This window comes from Microtus pennsylvanicus, chromosome 1, assembly GCF_037038515.1.
Source record: "Microtus pennsylvanicus isolate mMicPen1 chromosome 1, mMicPen1.hap1, whole genome shotgun sequence".
In the NCBI taxonomy this organism is placed as follows: Eukaryota; Metazoa; Chordata; class Mammalia; order Rodentia; family Cricetidae; genus Microtus; species Microtus pennsylvanicus.
The window spans coordinates 147,304,871-147,322,496 of record NC_134579.1 but is presented as its reverse complement, the minus strand read 5'-3'; the positions used below and the strand labels follow the sequence as shown (position 1 = coordinate 147,322,496).

The window sequence follows — 17,626 nt, the reverse complement described above, 5'->3', positions numbered from 1 at the left end:
CCTCGAACTTTCTGGAGAAGCAATAAACTTGACTAGTATGTAAGTTGAGCTGGGCACAGAGGCCCATTTTGCACATAAAATATGAATACAACAAAATAAAAACCCCATGATTTCAAAAGCCTGGAGAAGATGTCCTGATGGAGTCACCAGTGGTTCCCACAGTGGGGCTGTATGGCTAGGAGACAGTAGGTGGGTACGCAGAAAAGCAACAGCAAGAGTCGATTTCCATGGAGATAGGCTATATTCTTGTCAATGATGAAGAGCCACAGAAGCTATAAAATGTGGTCAAAATGCAGAAAAATCTCATCTTCCACACGCTTCACCTAGAAAACGTTTCCTATATCCCCTGCCCACCAACCTATATTCCATCATAGAGCAGACTGAATGATACAGGTATGGATTATTTAGGGTTTGTTCCCAGCATGCTCTGGACACACTCCATGTGGGGGGAGACCCTGTATCTGACACCACCAAAACACACTCGGTCAATATTTTGCAATAACTCAAAGGCCAAAGGGTGAGATTTTTTCTGTTTTGACCACATTTTATGCACACTGACTGTTCATCAATGTGGGGACCTTGGCTTGACATATATTTGGAAATGAGAGCCCTTCCAGCTGGGTCAAGGATGAAGATTGTTGTCATGGCAATATAGGGCTGCTGCGCACCCTACGTCAGTCTTGGGAACCACGTAAGATGACAGAAAATCCATCCATGTTCCTGGATCACTGGAGAAGAGTTGCTGGGTGATCTTCCAGCTGAGATTCCCAGTGATGTTGAAGGTATGCCTGTGATGTGAGCAAGAATCTTTTTAACAAACCCAATACCTTTGGTCCAATTTCTACCCAGCCCTTACAGTGTAGATAGTAATCGCTGTCTGCTACAGGCATCATGATACTTCCTCTGTGTCTGCCACTCATCTTTAAACTCTCCACAGCTGTCTTTTGTTCCACAGACATTCAGAATTTGTACTCTTAAATCTGTCCGTCTGAGGCTTTGTTATACAATAAGAAAGAACTCCTCCAACCCAAGATTACAAAGCAACATACTCTAATATTTCTCTCTCATTCTTCCCTTTTGCTTCTAAGTGGATCATTAATTGTCACAATATTTCAACTTCCTATTCTTGCTGGTGGTGTAAAAGGCTCGTTTCTGTTGTGTTTACTATGCACTCTCTAATCTGTTTTCTGAGACAGCTTTACTTTCCTCTGGGTCACATTTAGGGGGGTGTCTCTGGAATTTTGTAGTTTGTGCTAATAATATAACTATCCTTATATTATGTTTTTAATCCTCAGATTTTGACTGTTTTTTCTATTTATTCTTTCAGATTAGTTATAGAATAAACTATGTTTTCACCAAACATAGAAGTTTTGTTTACTAATTTACACTAATGAGCTAATTTGAGAAATATTGCCTTTACGACACTGAGCCTTCCTTAGAGAAACATAGTGTATTTCTCTCATTTATTCTTCTTTTGCTTACATAAAAAAGACTTGACTTTTCTTTACATTTGCTATCTTAGTTAGCTTCAGGTTGTTGAATAAAATACCCAAGGCTGAATAATTTATAAGAAGCGGTTTGGTTTGGCCGCAAATTTTGGAGGGTAAAAGCCTAAGTCTGGGTGACCTCCATCTGCTTGGCTCCCCTACAGAATCAGCCTCATCAGTATCAGGAGTCCTTGAGATGGAGATCACATGGTGATGAGGAATCAGGAGAGTCAATGGAGAGAGCTGGACCAACAATAGATCAGCCTGCTCTCCAGTTGAGCAATGCAGTCCCTGTAACCTGCCCTGAGGCATCACTTAGAACACCATTAAGCTGAATTTTGGTTGTGAGGCACAACAGTACTGGCCTTGACATCTCCCATCAGTCATTATTTCCAGGTGTGTTAAAGATCTTGCTTTGGTCTGAATTCCCCCTCTTGGCTGCTATGGTAGTGTGCATCTAGAATATACTCAGAAGGCCTCTGTGGTAAAGGTTTGGACTCCAGCCCATGGTGCTTTGGGGAACAGAGGGGACCTATAAGAAATGGAGACTGGAGGGAGGATTTCACATAGGCTTGCCACCTTTGAGTGAGACACTGAGAGCCCAGTCTGTCCTCTCTCATATGTGTACAAGTGAAGGGCTTGTCACGTGCTGCCACCACAAGGGGCTATCTCACCACAGGCCCAAAACAGTGAACACAACCAATCAGAACTAAAGCCTTTAAAATGGAAACTAAAGTAAATCCCTTCTCTTTGTCCTTGACTATCTCTGGAACTTGTTAGAGTAAAAAACACTTACACCCTTACCCAAGCAGTGGTGATTAACATATCCGAGGGGTCTGCATATTTCCTTGTGCCCAGAGCTTCATAATAAAAATAGTTAAAAAAAAACCATAGCCTGCTTGGGCGCTGGGTCCTAACCCAAAGCGTAGGGCAAAGGGGAGCTCGGGGGCTTCTTTGTCCCCATAGCCCACCTGCAGCAAGCAGGGTGGGCCCTTTGTCTGCGAGCGAACCAAGCAGCAAGGAGTTTCGATCAGGACACCTAGTGAAACATCATTGTGGTGAGTGAGTGCTGCGGCACCCGGGAACAGCCCGCCTACACTTCCTGATCAACCTATGGGAAAATACAGTACCTCCTCTCTCTTCCTATCCCATCCAGCTTACATCCAGATCCCCCTACCCCCTGTCTCCCTCCATCCCTCCCTTCTTGGGGCAGAGCGCCTCCCGGCTCAGCCTCCCTGAGCTCTGGGACTGAACCCTAAGGTGAGTGCAAAGGGGAAGGTGGTAGCTCCTTTGTCTCCATAACCTGCCTGCAGCAAGCAGGGTGGGCCCTTTGTTCACAAGCTAACCAAGCAGCAAGGAGATCTGAACTGGACTCCAGGAGAAACATCACGGGGGAGTGACATCACTGGGAAGGTACATCAGTTGGCAAGAAGACCTGATCCTGTAAAAGAAGATCCATAGGAGAATATTGGGAGGAAGAGATGGGGAGACGCCAATGCAAGAATTCACCCAACAATCTGAAAAACAACACGAAACCACCAGAAGCCAGCGACCTCACAACAGGAGGACATGAGCACCTTAATCAAGAAGAAGGAGAAAAAACTGACTTCATGACAGGGATTGACACCCTTAAACAGCATACAAAAAACGCCCTTATTGAAATGGATGAGAAGTATAACAGAAAGTTCGAGGAATTGAGTAAATCAGTGAATGATACCCTAGGAAAGCAAGGAAAAACAATCAAGCAGATAATGGAAACAGTTCATGATTTGAAAAATAAAATGGAGGCAAAAAGAAAACACAAACAGAGGGCCGGCTGGACATGGAAAATCTAGGTAAACGAATAGAGACTACAGAAACAAGCATAACCAGCAGAATACAAGAGATAAAAGAAAGAATCTCAGAGTCTGAGGATAACATAGAGAAAATAAACAAACTGATCAAAGAAAACAGCAAGTCCAACAAACTCTCATCACAAAACATTCAGGAAATATGGGACACAATAAAAAGACCAAACCTAAGAATAATTGGAGTAGAAGAAGGAGAAGAAGTGCAGCTCAACGGTCCAGAAAATATACTTAACAAAATTATAGAAGAAAACTTTCCCAACCTGAAGAAGGATGTACCTATGAAGGTTCAAGAGGCATACAGAATCCCAAATAGGCTGGATCAAAAAAAAAAACATCCCCTCGCCATATAATAATCAAAACACAAAATATACAGAATAAAGAAAGAATATTAAGAGCCGCAAAGGAAAAAGGCCAACTTAATTATAAAGGTAAACCTATGAGACTTACACCTGAATTCTCTATGGAAACCATGAAAGCCAGAAGGTCCTGGATAGATGTACTGCAAAAGCTAAGAGACCATGGATGCAAGCCCAGACTACTATACCCAGCCAAGCTTTCGTTCACCATAAATGGAGAAAACAAAATTTTCCAGGATAAAAACAAATTTAAGCAATACGTAGCCACAAATCTAGCCTTACAGAAAATAATAGAAGGAAAATCACTAACCAAGGAGTCCAACAAAGACCTCAATAACTCAGACATCTAGAGACCCTTCACCAGTGCAACTCAAAGAAGGAAAACACACAAACCCTACTACTAAAAAAGTGACCGGAGTTAACAACCACTGGTCATTAATATCACTTAATGTCAATGGGCTCAACTCACCTATAAAAAGGCACAGGCTAAGAGACTGGATACGAAAACAGGATCCAACATTCTGCTGTCTACAAGAAACACACCTCAACCACAAAGACAGGCACCTACTCAGAGTAAAGGGCTGGGAAAAGGCTTATCAAGCAAATGGACCTAAGAAACAAGCAGGTGTGGCCATACTAATTTCGAACAAAGTTGACTTCAAACTTAAATCAATCAGAAGAGATGGAGAGGGACATTTTATACTCATAACAGGAAAAATTCATCAGTAAGAAGTCTCAATCCTGAATATCTATGCCCCTAATATAAAAGCACCCACGTATGTAAAAGAAACATTGCTAAAATTCAAGGCAGCCATCAAACCGCACACACTAATAGTAGGAGACTTCAACACTCCTCTCTCACCAATGGACAGGTCAATCAGACAGAAACCTAACAGAGAAATTAGAGAATTAATGGAGCTAATGAAGCAAATGGACTTAACAGACATCTATAGAATATTCCACCCAAAGAGGAAAGAATATACCTTTTTCTCTGCAGCTCATGGAACCTTCTCGAAAATTGACCACATACTCGGTAACAAAGCTAACTTACACAGCTACAAAAAAATATTACTAACCACCTGTGTCTTATCAGACCACCATGGATTAAAGTTAGAATTCAACAACAATGCTACCCCCAGAGAGCCTACAAACTCATGGAAACTGAACAGTCAACTACTGAACCATACCTGGATTAAGGAAGAAATAAAGAAAGAAATTAAAGTCTTCCTTGAATTCAATGAAAATAAAGAAACAACATACTCAAACTTATGGGACACTAGGAAAGCAGTCCTAAGAGGAAAGTTCATAGCACTAAGTGCCCACTTAAAGAAAACAGAGAAAGCACATATTGGAGACTTAACAGCCCACCTGAAAGCTCTAGAAAAAAAAGAAGCAGACTCACCTAGGAGGAGTAGAAGACTGGAAATAATCAAACTGAGGGCTGAAATCAACAAAATAGAAACACAGAAAACAATCCAAAGAATCAATGAAACAAAAAGCTGGTTCCTGGAGAAAATCAACAAGATTGACAAACCCCTATCCAAACTAATCAAACGACAGAGAGAGAATTTGCAAATTAATAAGATCAGAAATGAAAAGAGGGACATAACCACAGACACAGAGGAAATTCAGAGAATCATTAGATCTTACTACAAAAGCCTATATGCCACAAAACTGGAAAATGTAAAGGAAATGGATACTTTTTTAGATAAATATCATATACCAAAGTTAAATCAGGACCAGGTGAACAGTCTAAATAGACCTGTGAGTCGCGAAAGTGAAGAATTAGAAGAGGTTATCAAAACCTCCCTACCAAAAAAAGCCCAGGACCAGATGTTTTCAATGCAGAATTCTACCAGAACTTCCAAGAAGAGCTAATACCTATACTCCTTAATGTATTTCACAATATAGAAACAGAAGAGGCACTGCCAAATTCCTTTTATGAAGCTAGAGTTACTCTGATAATAAAACCGCACAAAGACTCAACCAAGAAAGAGAATTATAGACCAATCTCACTCATGAACATCGATGCAAAAATCCTCAACAAAATACTGGCAAACCGAATCCAAGAACACATTAGAAAAATTATCCATTATGATCAAGTAGGCTTCATCCCAGGGATGCAGGGCTGGTTCAACATACGAAAATCTATCAATGTAATCCATCATATAAATAAACTGAAGGAAAAAAACCATATGATCATCTCATTAGATGCTGAAAAAGCATTTGACAAAATTCAACATCCCTTTATGATAAAAGTATTGGAGAGATGAGGGACACAAGGGTCATACCTAAATATAATAAAAGCTATATACAGCAAGCCGACAGCTAACATCAAATTAAATGGAAAGAAACTCAAAGCCATCCCGTTAAACTCAGGAACACGACAATGCTGTCCACTCTCACCATACCTCTTCAATATAGTGCTTGAAGTTCTAGCAATAGCAATAAGACAACATAAGGGGATCAAGGGGATTTGAATTGGAAAGGAAGAAGTGAAAGTTTCGTTATTTGCAGATGATATGATAGTGTACATAAGCGACCCCCAAAACTCCACCAATGAACTTTTACAGCTGTACCTTTAGTAATGTGGCAGGATACAAGCTCAACTCCAAAAAATCAGTCGCCCTCTTATACACAAAGGATATGGAAGCAGAGAGGGAAATCAGAGAAGCTTCACCTTTCACGATAGCCACAAACAGCATAAAATATCTTGGGGTAACCCTAACCAAGGAAGTGAAAGATCTATTTGACAAGACCTTTAAGGCATTGAAGAAAGAAACTGAGGAGTATACCAGAAAATGGAAGGACCTCCCTTGCTCTTGGATTGGGAGGATCAACATAGTAAAAATGGCAATTCTACCAAAGGCAATTTATAGATTCAATGCAATCCCCATCAAGGTCCCATCAAAATTCCTCACAGATCTTGAGAGGACAATAATCAACTTTATATGGAAAAACAAAAAACCCAGGATAGCCAAAACAATCCTATACAATAAAGGATTGTCTGTACACATTACCATCCCTGACTTCAAACTCGATTACAGAGCTGCAGTGATGAAAACATTGTGGTACTGGCATAAAAACAGAGAAGTCGACCAATGGAATCGTATAGAAGACCCGTATTTTAACCCACAAACCTATGAACACCTCATTTTTTTTTTGTTTGATCTGATTTTATTGATTTCTTCCACCTTCCATTATCTTCCCAGGGAATTTTTGGCCCGTTCCCGTGGATAAACCAGCCTTGGGCCACACAACTAGGCCCTCTGCCCTCCTCTTTTAAGGGAGGAGGGAAGTGGGGCTGGAGGACTCTTCCACTCATCAAACCTTATGGCAAGGGAAACCCCAAAAACTGGACAAAAGGGTAAAGTTGCTCAACCCTGCTGGTTGAGACTGAGGCTCTCATCAACGGGAGAATCACCTGAACTTGGGGAGAAGGACTAGGAATAGAAAAGGGGGTGTAAAGGGTTAAAGGTCTGAACCGTGGGGGGTAGAGGATGCCCCCAGGAAGTTGTCAATCATTTTCCCACCCCACAGCAACCCCACGTCCCTGAACTGGCCCTCAAACGCGGAAACAACCGGTTTGTCCATCACCAAGGTCCTTCCCTCCGTCCCTTTCTTTTGGTCTCTGGGCAGTTGCCGCCTTGCTCCCCTGGGGTATAAAGACCCTGGTCGCCCGCTGAGAGGGCAGGGATGGGGCTGGTTATGCAGCCTTCTACAGTTAAGGCTTTTCCGGAAGCCATCCCTTGGTTCATTGGTCGAGATGAGGGACTATCACCCCGACCTCTCAGGTGCTTGAAGATCACTGTCATTTGCGGTTCTCGGCACACAGTCCGTAAAATGCAAAAAGACAGACAAATCTGAGAATCAAGGCTCCCTCCTGGAGTCCTCAGACTGCCCGGGGCCCCAACCCGGAGAAGAGGTCTAAAGCTCAGGGTTCTTCCAAGTTGACCCACCAGGATTTGAGGCCCGGGGGCGGGCTCGGGGACAGCGGGTCCTCCCATCTGCCACCTCCACAGCGGGTGGGCAGGCGGAGGCTTTTCGTCTCCCTGGAGGCGAAGCGAGGAAGCCGGCCCTAAGTCTCCGTCCTCTTCCACCACCAGGGCTGGTGGACAGGGAAAGCAGTCGAGGAGGCTAAAGGTGCTCGAGGTGGGGAGCGTCGGGACGGGCGGGCGGGGCTGCACTCCGCGCGGAGGCGGCGCTGGCCGCCGGCGTTTCTTGGCTGCTACCCGGGCTTTGGCTGCCGGCCGCTCGGGCCCTCGGCGCAAACTTGGAGTGTCCAGGGCGAAGCCCTTCGCATAACACCAAAGTTTCGAGCGGCGGATCAGGCGATTGAAATGTTCCTGGCGGAGATCACTGGGCGCGTCCGGCGCTGCGTCTGCCGTGGAAGGGCTGAGCGCGGGTGCCTCGGGCGCGGCCGGGGCAGGGTCTCCACCAGATGCAGCCGCCGAGGCCGGCACAGGCTGCTCCGGAGACGCAGGTTCCGGGGAGAGGCCCGCAGGTGGCGGAGGAAGCTGGGAGCTGGGCTCATGAGGCGGACTGCTAGCTGCATCAGGCTGGAACTCCAGACTCGGGGCTGGCCTGGGCGGGGACCAGGCGGAGCTGGTCGGAGAATCCCGAGGACGCCGGGGAGCAGGGCAGCAACCGGGAGGTGCGCAGGAACCAGAACCGAAGTGCGGGAAGCCGCCTCCGCCCTCTTCCTCTTCTTCGCCGCCTGGGCACACCGCGATTCCTGCATCCTCGCGGGCCGCGGAGCTCACGTCGCTCGGTGGCCCGGCCTGTTCCCCGAGGTGCTTCAGACTGTCCACAGCCCTGCCGCCGGTGCATGGCGAGGCCGGGGGGCCCAGCAGTACCGGGGTCCGCGGCGCCAGCTCTCCAGCCCCCAGGCCCAGGGCGGACGGCCGGGGTTTGGCAAGGGCGCAGAAGGCGAGGGCAAGCAGGCACAGCGGGGAGAACTCCGGGGTCCCCCGACGCGGTTTCCGGGGCGTGGGCGAGCAGGGAGACCCCCGCGGGGACGCGGGCACTGTCAAGCGGGGAGGAGGACACAGAGTCTCCATGGAGCAGCCTTGGGGGTCGCCCACTGCGGGGGCCCTGGTCCCAAAGGCGGGATGCCCCGGCGGCCCGAAGAGCCCGCTGGCCAGGGGAACATCGCCCCCCGTCGACGGGAGGTCTGTGCTCACGGGCGCCCTGGGCCCGCCACCGGGGACCCGCGGCGGTGCTCCGGGTCCCTCCGCGGTCTCGTCACGCGGCCCTCGCGGCGGCCGGACTCCTGGGTCCCCCGCGCGTCCCCGGTGCAATCGGTCGCGCTTCCTGCCGCCGCGTTCCCGGCGCACCCCCCTCAACGCTGAGGCAGGGGCAAACAAAGCGGCCGCACTCACAGCCAGCGGGAAGGACCCCGGCCTGGCGCCCGGTGCCCGGGCCCAGCGGCGGGGAGGGCGCCTTCCGCCCTCTCGGCTTCTTTCTTTGAACACCTCATTTTTGATAAAGGAGCCAAAAGTATACAATGGAAGAAAGAAAGCATCTTCAACAAATGGTGCTGGCATAACTGGATGTCAACCTGTAGAAGAATGAAAATAGACCCATATCTATCACCGTGCACAAAACTCATGTCCGAATGGATTAAAGACCTCACTATCAGTCAGAACACACTGAAACTGATAAAAGAGAAAGTGGGAAGTACCCTACATCAGATGGGCACAGGAGATCGCTTCCTATATGTAACCCCAACAGCTCAGACATTGAGGGCCACATTGAATAAATGGGACCAACTAAAACTGAGAAGCTTCTGTAAAGCAAAGGACACTGTCACCAAGACAAAAAGGCAACCTACTGACTGGGAGAAGATCTTCACCAACACCGCAACAGACAAAGGTCTGATCTCCAAAATATACAGAGAACTCAGGAAACTAGACTTTAAAATGCTAATTAATCAATTAAAAAATGGGGCACTGACCTGAACAGAGAATTCTCAGCAGAGGAAGTTCAAATGGCCAAAAGACACTTAAGGTCATGCTCAACCTCCTTAGCGATCAGGGAAATGCAAATCAAAACAACTTTGAGATATCATCTTACACCTGTCAGAATGGCTAAAATAAAAAACTCCAATGATAGCCTTTGCTGGAGAGGCTGTGGAGGAAGGGGTACCCTCATCTATTGCTGGTGGGAATGCAATCTTGTGCAACCACTTTGGAAATCAGTGTTTCGGTTTCTCAGGAAATTCGGGATCAACCTACCCCTGGATCCAGCAATACCACTCCTGGGAATATACCCAAGAGATGCCCTATCATATGACAAGAGCATTTGTTCAACTATGTTCATAGCAGTATTATTTGTAATAGCCAGAACCTGGAAACAACCTAGATGCCCTTCAATGGAAGAATGGATGAAGAAAGTGTGGAATATCTACACATTAGAGTACTATGCTGCGGTAAAAACACTGACTTCTCGAATTTTGCATGCAAATGGATGGAAATAGAAAACACTATCCTGAGTGAGGTAACCCAGACCCAAAAAGATGAATATGGGATGTACTTACTCACAATTGGTTTCTAGCCATAAATAAGGGACACAGAGCCTACAATTGGTGATCCTAAAGAAGCTAAGTAAGAAGGTGAACCAAAGGAAAAACATATAGTTATCCTCTTGGCTATGGGAAGTAGACAAAGTTGCCAGGGAGAAAATTGAGATCTTGGGGGTGGGGTGGGATGGGGGTAAGGGGAGATGGGGAGAGAAAAGGGAGAAGGGGAGGAAGGGGGAAACTTGGGGTAAAAGCAGGATTGGGATAAAGGAAGGTTGGATAGGGGAGCACGGAAGCACAATTCTTAGTTAAGGGAGCCACCTTAGGGTTGGCAAAAGACTTGAATCTAGAGTGGCTCCCAGGTGCCCAAGCCTAGGTCCCCAGTTAATTCCTTGGGCAGCTGGGGATAGGGAACCTGAAATGACCCTATCCTAGAGCAATACTGACGAATATCTTGCATATCATCATAGAACCTTCATATGGTGATGGATGGAGATAGAGACAGAGACCCACACTGGAGCACTGGACTGAGCTCCCAAGGTCCCAATGAGGAGCAGAAGGAGGGAGAACATGAGCAAAAAGTCGGGACCACGAGGGGTGCACCCACCCACTGAGACAGTGGAGCTGATCTATTGGGAGCTCACCAAGGCCAGCTGGACTGTGACTGAAAAAGCATGGGATAAAACTGGACTCTCTGAACATGGCGAACAATGAGAGCTGATAAGACGCCAAGGACAATGGCAATGGGTTTTGATCCTACATAATGTGCTGGCTTTGTGGGAGCCTAGCCAGTTTGGATGTTCACCTTCCTAGACATGGACAGAGCGGGGAGGACCTAGGACTTAACACAGGGCAGGGAAATATTGGTACATATATGTGCATGAGCATACACTCTGTGCATGCACAAAAATACTGGCGCATGCATACACATTATCCTCCAATATATATTACATGCAAAAAAACAGGAAAATAAAATCCAACACTTCAAAACTGACAGTTTTCTAATTGAACTTGATCCCCCAGAAGAGACTTATCCTTTTCTTCTCTGCCCAAAATAAAATTTCTTCTTAGAGGAAGAAATAAACAGCTCATTTTTTTTTTTTTGAATTGAAGAGAGAAAACTTGTCCTAGGGAAATTCCCAGGAATCCACAAGGATGACCAAAGTTAAGACTCCTAGCAATATTGGAGAGGGTGAGTGAAGTAGATTCCACTGTAGTCAGATTGGTGACTCTCCTAACTACCATCATAGAGCCTTCATACAGTAATTGATAGAACCAGATGCAGAGATCCACCACCAAGCACCAGACCGAGCTCCGGGAATCCAGTCAAAGAGAGACAGAAGGGTTTATAGTATAAGCAAGAGAGGTGAGAAGGAAGTCTACAGAGAGAGCTGAACCAAGGTTGTGAAAACTTGTGAACTCTAGACCTGCAGCTGTGGAGTCTCCATGTAACTGAACTAGGCCTTCTGCATGTGCGAGAAAGTTGTGTTGCTTGGCCTATCTCAGGAGCTCTTGGCAGAGGGACCAGAATCTATCCCTGATGCATGAACTTGCTTATTGGAGCCCATTCCCTATCGTGGAATGCCATGCTCAGCCTTAAGATGGGAGGAGGAATGAGCTTGGCCCTGCTTCAACTTAATATGCCAGGTTTTATTGATTCCCCATGGGAAACCCTATACTTTGGGAGGGGCAAGGGAGTGGGCTGAGGGGAGGCAACAAGGGGACAGAGGATTGGTTGGAATATAAAATGAAATTTAAAAAAGTGAAATAAAGAACATTCTTTAACGACTAATTTCAGTCCTTTTTACCATGTGTAAGGAAATATGCATATGGATTTCAAAGATCGTCTTGCAAAGATTACTGATATTTACCATTAGAAAAATAGGTATTTGGTAATATATATGAGACAACCTTTCCTTGGTAAGATCTGGCCATTCCTGAAACTAAATCTACTATCTGTGTAGACCAGACTAGCTCAAATTCAGAGATTTACCTTCCTATGCCTCCTATATGTTTTATTAAAGGCACGTGCCACCATACCCTGCTGTGATGAATATTTTGTAAATGACATTTGCTGTGTCATATGGTAAATATATTTCTCTATGTTTGAATATTTTCACATGATTTCTATAGTGGCTTCATCACTTACTATCCCACTGACAGTGAATGAAAGTTCCCCATCCTTATCAGCATGTGTTGTCAATTGTTTCTTTTGCTTTTTATCATACTGGCTGGTGGGAAAAGAATTCTCAAGCAGTTTTAAATTGAAAAAAATTTCATGAGTATAAGTGATATATAACACTTTTTTGAGATATATTTTTTCTTTCTCAAAAGTTCTCTGTTCAGATCCCTACCTTTTTTTTGAGTATACCACTGGGAGTAATTGAAGATTCTCTACCGCCTTGAAGAGCATTTAAAATGTTAAGCAGCTTGGTTGCAGCTGCTCTAGATGCTGGCTCCACCTCTCTCCAATTTCAAAATGGTGGAAGTACTATTTCTGCTAGCTCTGGAGCCGCCACGAAGTCACCAGAGTCAGACACACTGAATCTTTCCTAATAAGCCACGACCTCGTGGTAAACACACATTTAAAAAAAATATGAGGCTAGATATAATGGGCCAGACAGTAATTTAATTAATTTCTGTGTGGTTATTTCAGCTATAAGCTAGCCGGGCAGTAGAATGGAACAAGGGGCCCGCGTTCCTCCTACCTCAGTCATGTAGATTAGATCTATATGTGTCTCTCTTAGGGTCTAGATTATCTGGGATTGTGATTCTTAGGCTGGTTTTCTTTGCTTTACATTTAAAAATGATTTATGCGTGAGTACATATTATGTTTGTGTTGCTGAGTCTGGGATACCTTATTAAAATGATGTTTCCTGATCAATCCATTAGCCTGCAAATTTCAAGATGTTGTTACTTTTCTCTGCTATGCAGTACTCCATTTTGTAAATGTATCACATTTTCCTTATCCATTCTTCGATCGAGGGGCATTTAAGTTGTTCCCAGGTTCTGGCTATGATAAACAATACTGCTATGAACATACATAAGCACATGTCCTTTGGGTGCGATTGAGCATCCTCTGGATATATACCCAAAAGTGGTATTACTGCATCTTCAAGGACGTTCTTTTCAAATTTTCTAAGAAAACACACACCGATATCCAAAGGGGCTGTACTAGCTTGCACTCCCACCAGCAATTAAGGAGTGTTCCCTTTACCCCACAATCTCTCCAGCATAAGCTGTCATCAGTAATTTTGATCTTGGCCATTCTCACAGGTTTTAGATAGAATTTCCGAGTTGTTTTGATTTGCGTTTATCTGATGACTAAGGATGTTGAGCATTTCCTTGTCTTTCAACAGTTTAGATTCCTCTGATGAGAGTTCTCTGTTTAGGTCTGTACCCCATTTTTTAAATTGGATTGTTTTTTTCTTTTGATGACCAATTTCTTGAGATATTTGTATATTTTGGAGATCAGACCTCTGTCTGATGTGGAGATGGTGAAGATCTTTTCCCAGTCTGTAGGCTGTCCTTTTGTCTTGTTGAATGTGTCCTTTGCTTTACTAAACTTTTTATTTTCAGGAGTTCTCATTTATTAATTGCTTCTCTCAATATCTATGCTAGTAAGGTCAATTATAGGAAGTGGTCTCCTGTGGCAGGCGTTCAAGGATACTTCTGAATTTCTCTTCTATGATGTTCAGTGTGACTGGTTTTATATTGAGGTATTTGATCCAATTTGATTTGAGTTTTGTGCATAGTGGTAGATATGGATCAATTTTATTCTTCTACATGTTGAAATCCAGTTATATCAGCATCATTTCTTCAATATTCTTTCTTTATTCCATTTGATTATTTTTTTGCTTCTTTGTAAAAAAAATCAGGTTTTTGAAGGTGAATGGTTTAACATCCAAGGCTTTGATTCAGTTTCATTGTACCTCCTTTCTGTTTTTATGCCAATGCCAGGCTGTTTTCAATACTGAAGCTCAATAGTAGAGTTTTAAGTCTCTACTATATGGGATTGTGATGCCTCCAGAAGTTTTTTATTGTACAGAATTGTTTTGGCTATCCTGAGTTTTTTGCTTTTCCTTATGAAGTTGAATACCATTATTCAAGGTCTGTGAAGGATTTTGGTGGGATTTTGATGGGCAATGCATGGAATCTGTAGATTGCTTTGGTAAGATTGCCATTTTACTATGTTAATTCTAGCTACCCAAGATCATGGGAGATCTTTCCACTTTCTGGTATCTTCCTCAATTTCTTTCTTCAAAGATTTAAAGTTCTTGTCATACAAGTCTTCCACTTGTTTGGTTAGAGTTACTGCAAGATATTTTATGTTATTTGTAGCTATTGTAAAGAGTGACGTTTCTCTGATCTCTTTCTCAGCCCATTTATCATCTGTGTACAGGAGGGCTACTGATTTCAGTTAATCTTGTATTCTGATACATTACTGAAAATGTTTGTGAGTTGGAGAAGTTCCTTGGTAGAACTTTTAGGGTCGCTTATGTAAACTATTATATCATCAGCAGACAATGAGAGTTTTACTTTTCTTTTCTGACTTTTTCCCCTTTATCTCCTTTTGGTGTCTTATTGCTGTAGCTAGGATCTCAATAACTATACTGAATAGATATGGAGGAAGTGGACAACTTTGTCTTATTTCTGATTTCAGTGGGATCGCTGGGATTTTCTCTCCATTTACTTTGATGTTGGCAATTGGCTTGCTGTATATTTCCTTTATCATATATAGGTATATTCCTTTGGTGACAGAGCTGGTCAGATGGTTCACTCAGCATTGTGGATTGAGGAATCCCAGCACTCTGCCCAGACTAAAGAGAACAATGACATATTCTCCATGGGTCACTAGGCTTTCAAATGTATTCATTTGACTAGGAACAAAAAACTAAGAAACAAAACAAAGCAGATCTGTGTCCTGTCATAGCTTGATAAAGGGACAATCAGTTTAATCTCTATAATCCTCCAGTGTCCTGAACTGCAGGAGGACTCCCCACATACTTTCTTGTCCTATGGAGTTTATTATTGGGCATTCAAAATGAAGCCTTTGATGAATTTTCACTACAGTCATGTTAGTTGGTTTGACATCATATTACTGTGGCAGGATTCCCCAAGATAACCACTTAAAGAGCAGAAAAACTTTCAATTTATAGCTTTGGGGATTGCTGCCCTTGATAAGATGGTTCCATGTCCCTCATCTTATAAGAACTAATTATATCACAGTGAAATAGAAGTGATCTGCCCACCAAAGACAGGAAGCAAACGAGGGGAGAGAGGTAGGAAGAGAGAGAGAGAGAGAGAGAGAGAGAGAGAGAGAGAGAGAGAGAGAGAGAGAAGGAGAGAAGAAGAAGAAGAAGAAGAAGAAGAAGAAGAAGAAGAAGAAGAAGAAGAAGAAGAAGAAGAAGAAGAAGAAGAGGAGGAGGAGGAAGAAGAAGAAGTTTCCAAGGGTCCAAGACCCAGCCACCAAACACAATCCCTCAAATATATACTTCCTCTAGTTAGGCCATACCTTCTGAAGTTTCCAGAACTTCTCTGTAGGAGAATTGGCTACTTGTTCATGTTGGCAAACCAGCTAGCTTAGCACAAAAATAACCACAAGAAACTCTATTAAGTAAAAGACTGCTTGGCCCATTAGCTCTATCTTCTTATTGGCAAACTCGTACATCTTAATTTAACCCATTTCTGTTAATCTGTATATCACCACATGGCAGTGGCTTACTGGCAAATGTTTGGCAAGTCTGACTCTGATGACTCCATGGCGTCTCACTGACTATGCCTTCTTTCTCTCAACATTCAGTTCTGTCTTCCCTGCCTACACAAGTTCTCCCCTATCACTCTGCCAAGGCAATTCTCTATTCATTATTGGTAATCACAGCACACAGAGGGACCTCCAGCAGACAAAGCCTTTAGCTCATAAGTGGCTTAACAGATATAAACCATAATAGCTCGTTCTAAAAGGTTACATAGTATTTTACATGCATTTACAATATTTCAAATCAACAAGTTCACTCTGAAATCACAACAGAAACGAATGTCTTGGAAGACATGTTCCTGGACACTAGTGCATGACCAGTGAGTGTCTAAAGATGTGCCTTAGTTGGGACAGTCCTTGCCTAGTGTGATGAGGTTCTGGGTTTGGTTCCCAGCACCATGTAAGTTGGGTATAGTGGTACACACCCAGAATGCCAGCACTAAGGATGTGGAGGGAGGAGGAACAGTAGCTCTAGGTTATCCTTAGTTGCAAATTGGAAGTCAGCCTGGACTACCTGATAACCTGTCTTTAAAAGAAAGAAAATAGTCAGGTGATAAATCACAAACACAGTAAGGAGAAGGAGTATAACAAGTGCAGATGGGAAAAATGAGTCAAGGGAGAAAGATGGGAAGATGAATGTTCCTCTCCTTTAGACTTTAGTGTATTTTTCCAACATCATTGGCCTGTTCCTGGTGTGCTCTTCCTCAATGACAACGCCGTCTAAGGTGAGCAGATGCATCAGTAATGTCCATGAGCCTTGGGACATTCATATCTGTTTCTTTATTGATTTTTTGGGCTGTCCTTTTTGCCACAAACTTGTTTTTCAATAATAGATGAACGGCTTAGAAAATTCACAATAGAAGAAATGGATGTGTTGTGGGGAAGGGTATGAGAGGTAATAAGTGCATTATGGACACAGGAAGACTTGGGGTGTACCTGGGCCACCACACAGCCACAGGTATGAGCTATACCATGGGTCAGGTAGGGCAGGACTCAACCAGGAACCACCCGGGGGACTCCAGCCCCAGGCCAGGATATAACAACATCTCTGGGCCATGCCATGTGTTTAATACTTTAGAAAGCATGAGAATATTGAGGTCTCAATTTTCTATCTGGGTACAGTGAAAGGCTTGCTCTTACCTCTCTGACTAAAACTCAGGAAGGCTGCAAAGGAGCTGACTTCCAGGGTGTTGTTCTTTTTGAAAAATGCTCCAAGATCCCCGCAGCAGAAGGCAGCAGAAATGCTGTAAGTCCCAAATGGTGGCAGCGTGCCATGTGGTAGCAGGCAGCAGGCCCTGGGAGCAGCCAGTCCCAGGCAGAAATGGCTGCCGGTCCCAGAGCGGTGGCCCGAGTGGTGGTGCTGGCGGGCCATGTGGCAGCAGGCAGTGGGACCCAGGCAGAGTAGGCTTCTGGTCCTTGAGCAATGGCTGGTTCCAGGCAGGGAGACACATGGCGGGAGGGCAGAAGACAGAAACATGGATAGACAAGACATGCAGGATGAGGTTGAATATTTATTCAGGGGGTTAGGAGGAGGAAGGTTGAAGGGAGGGCAGAGAGAGAGGGAGGGAGGGAGGGAGAGAGAGAGAGAGAGAGAGAGAGAAGAGGAGAAAGAGACAGAGAAGGGGGGAAGCAGAGAAGTGGGGAGAGAGGCAGAA

General features: G+C 44.4%; 1 protein-coding gene and 1 pseudogene across 1 annotated transcript in view; both read right to left on the bottom strand.

Annotated features, from left to right (window-relative positions):
* The window catches only part of LOC142856708 (vomeronasal type-2 receptor 26-like), a 173,595-nt gene that overhangs the window by 78,120 nt on the left and 77,849 nt on the right, over positions 1–17,626 (bottom strand). The window lies entirely within an intron of this gene.
* LOC142860489 (elongin BC and Polycomb repressive complex 2-associated protein-like) lies at positions 7,523–9,244 on the bottom strand (annotated as a pseudogene).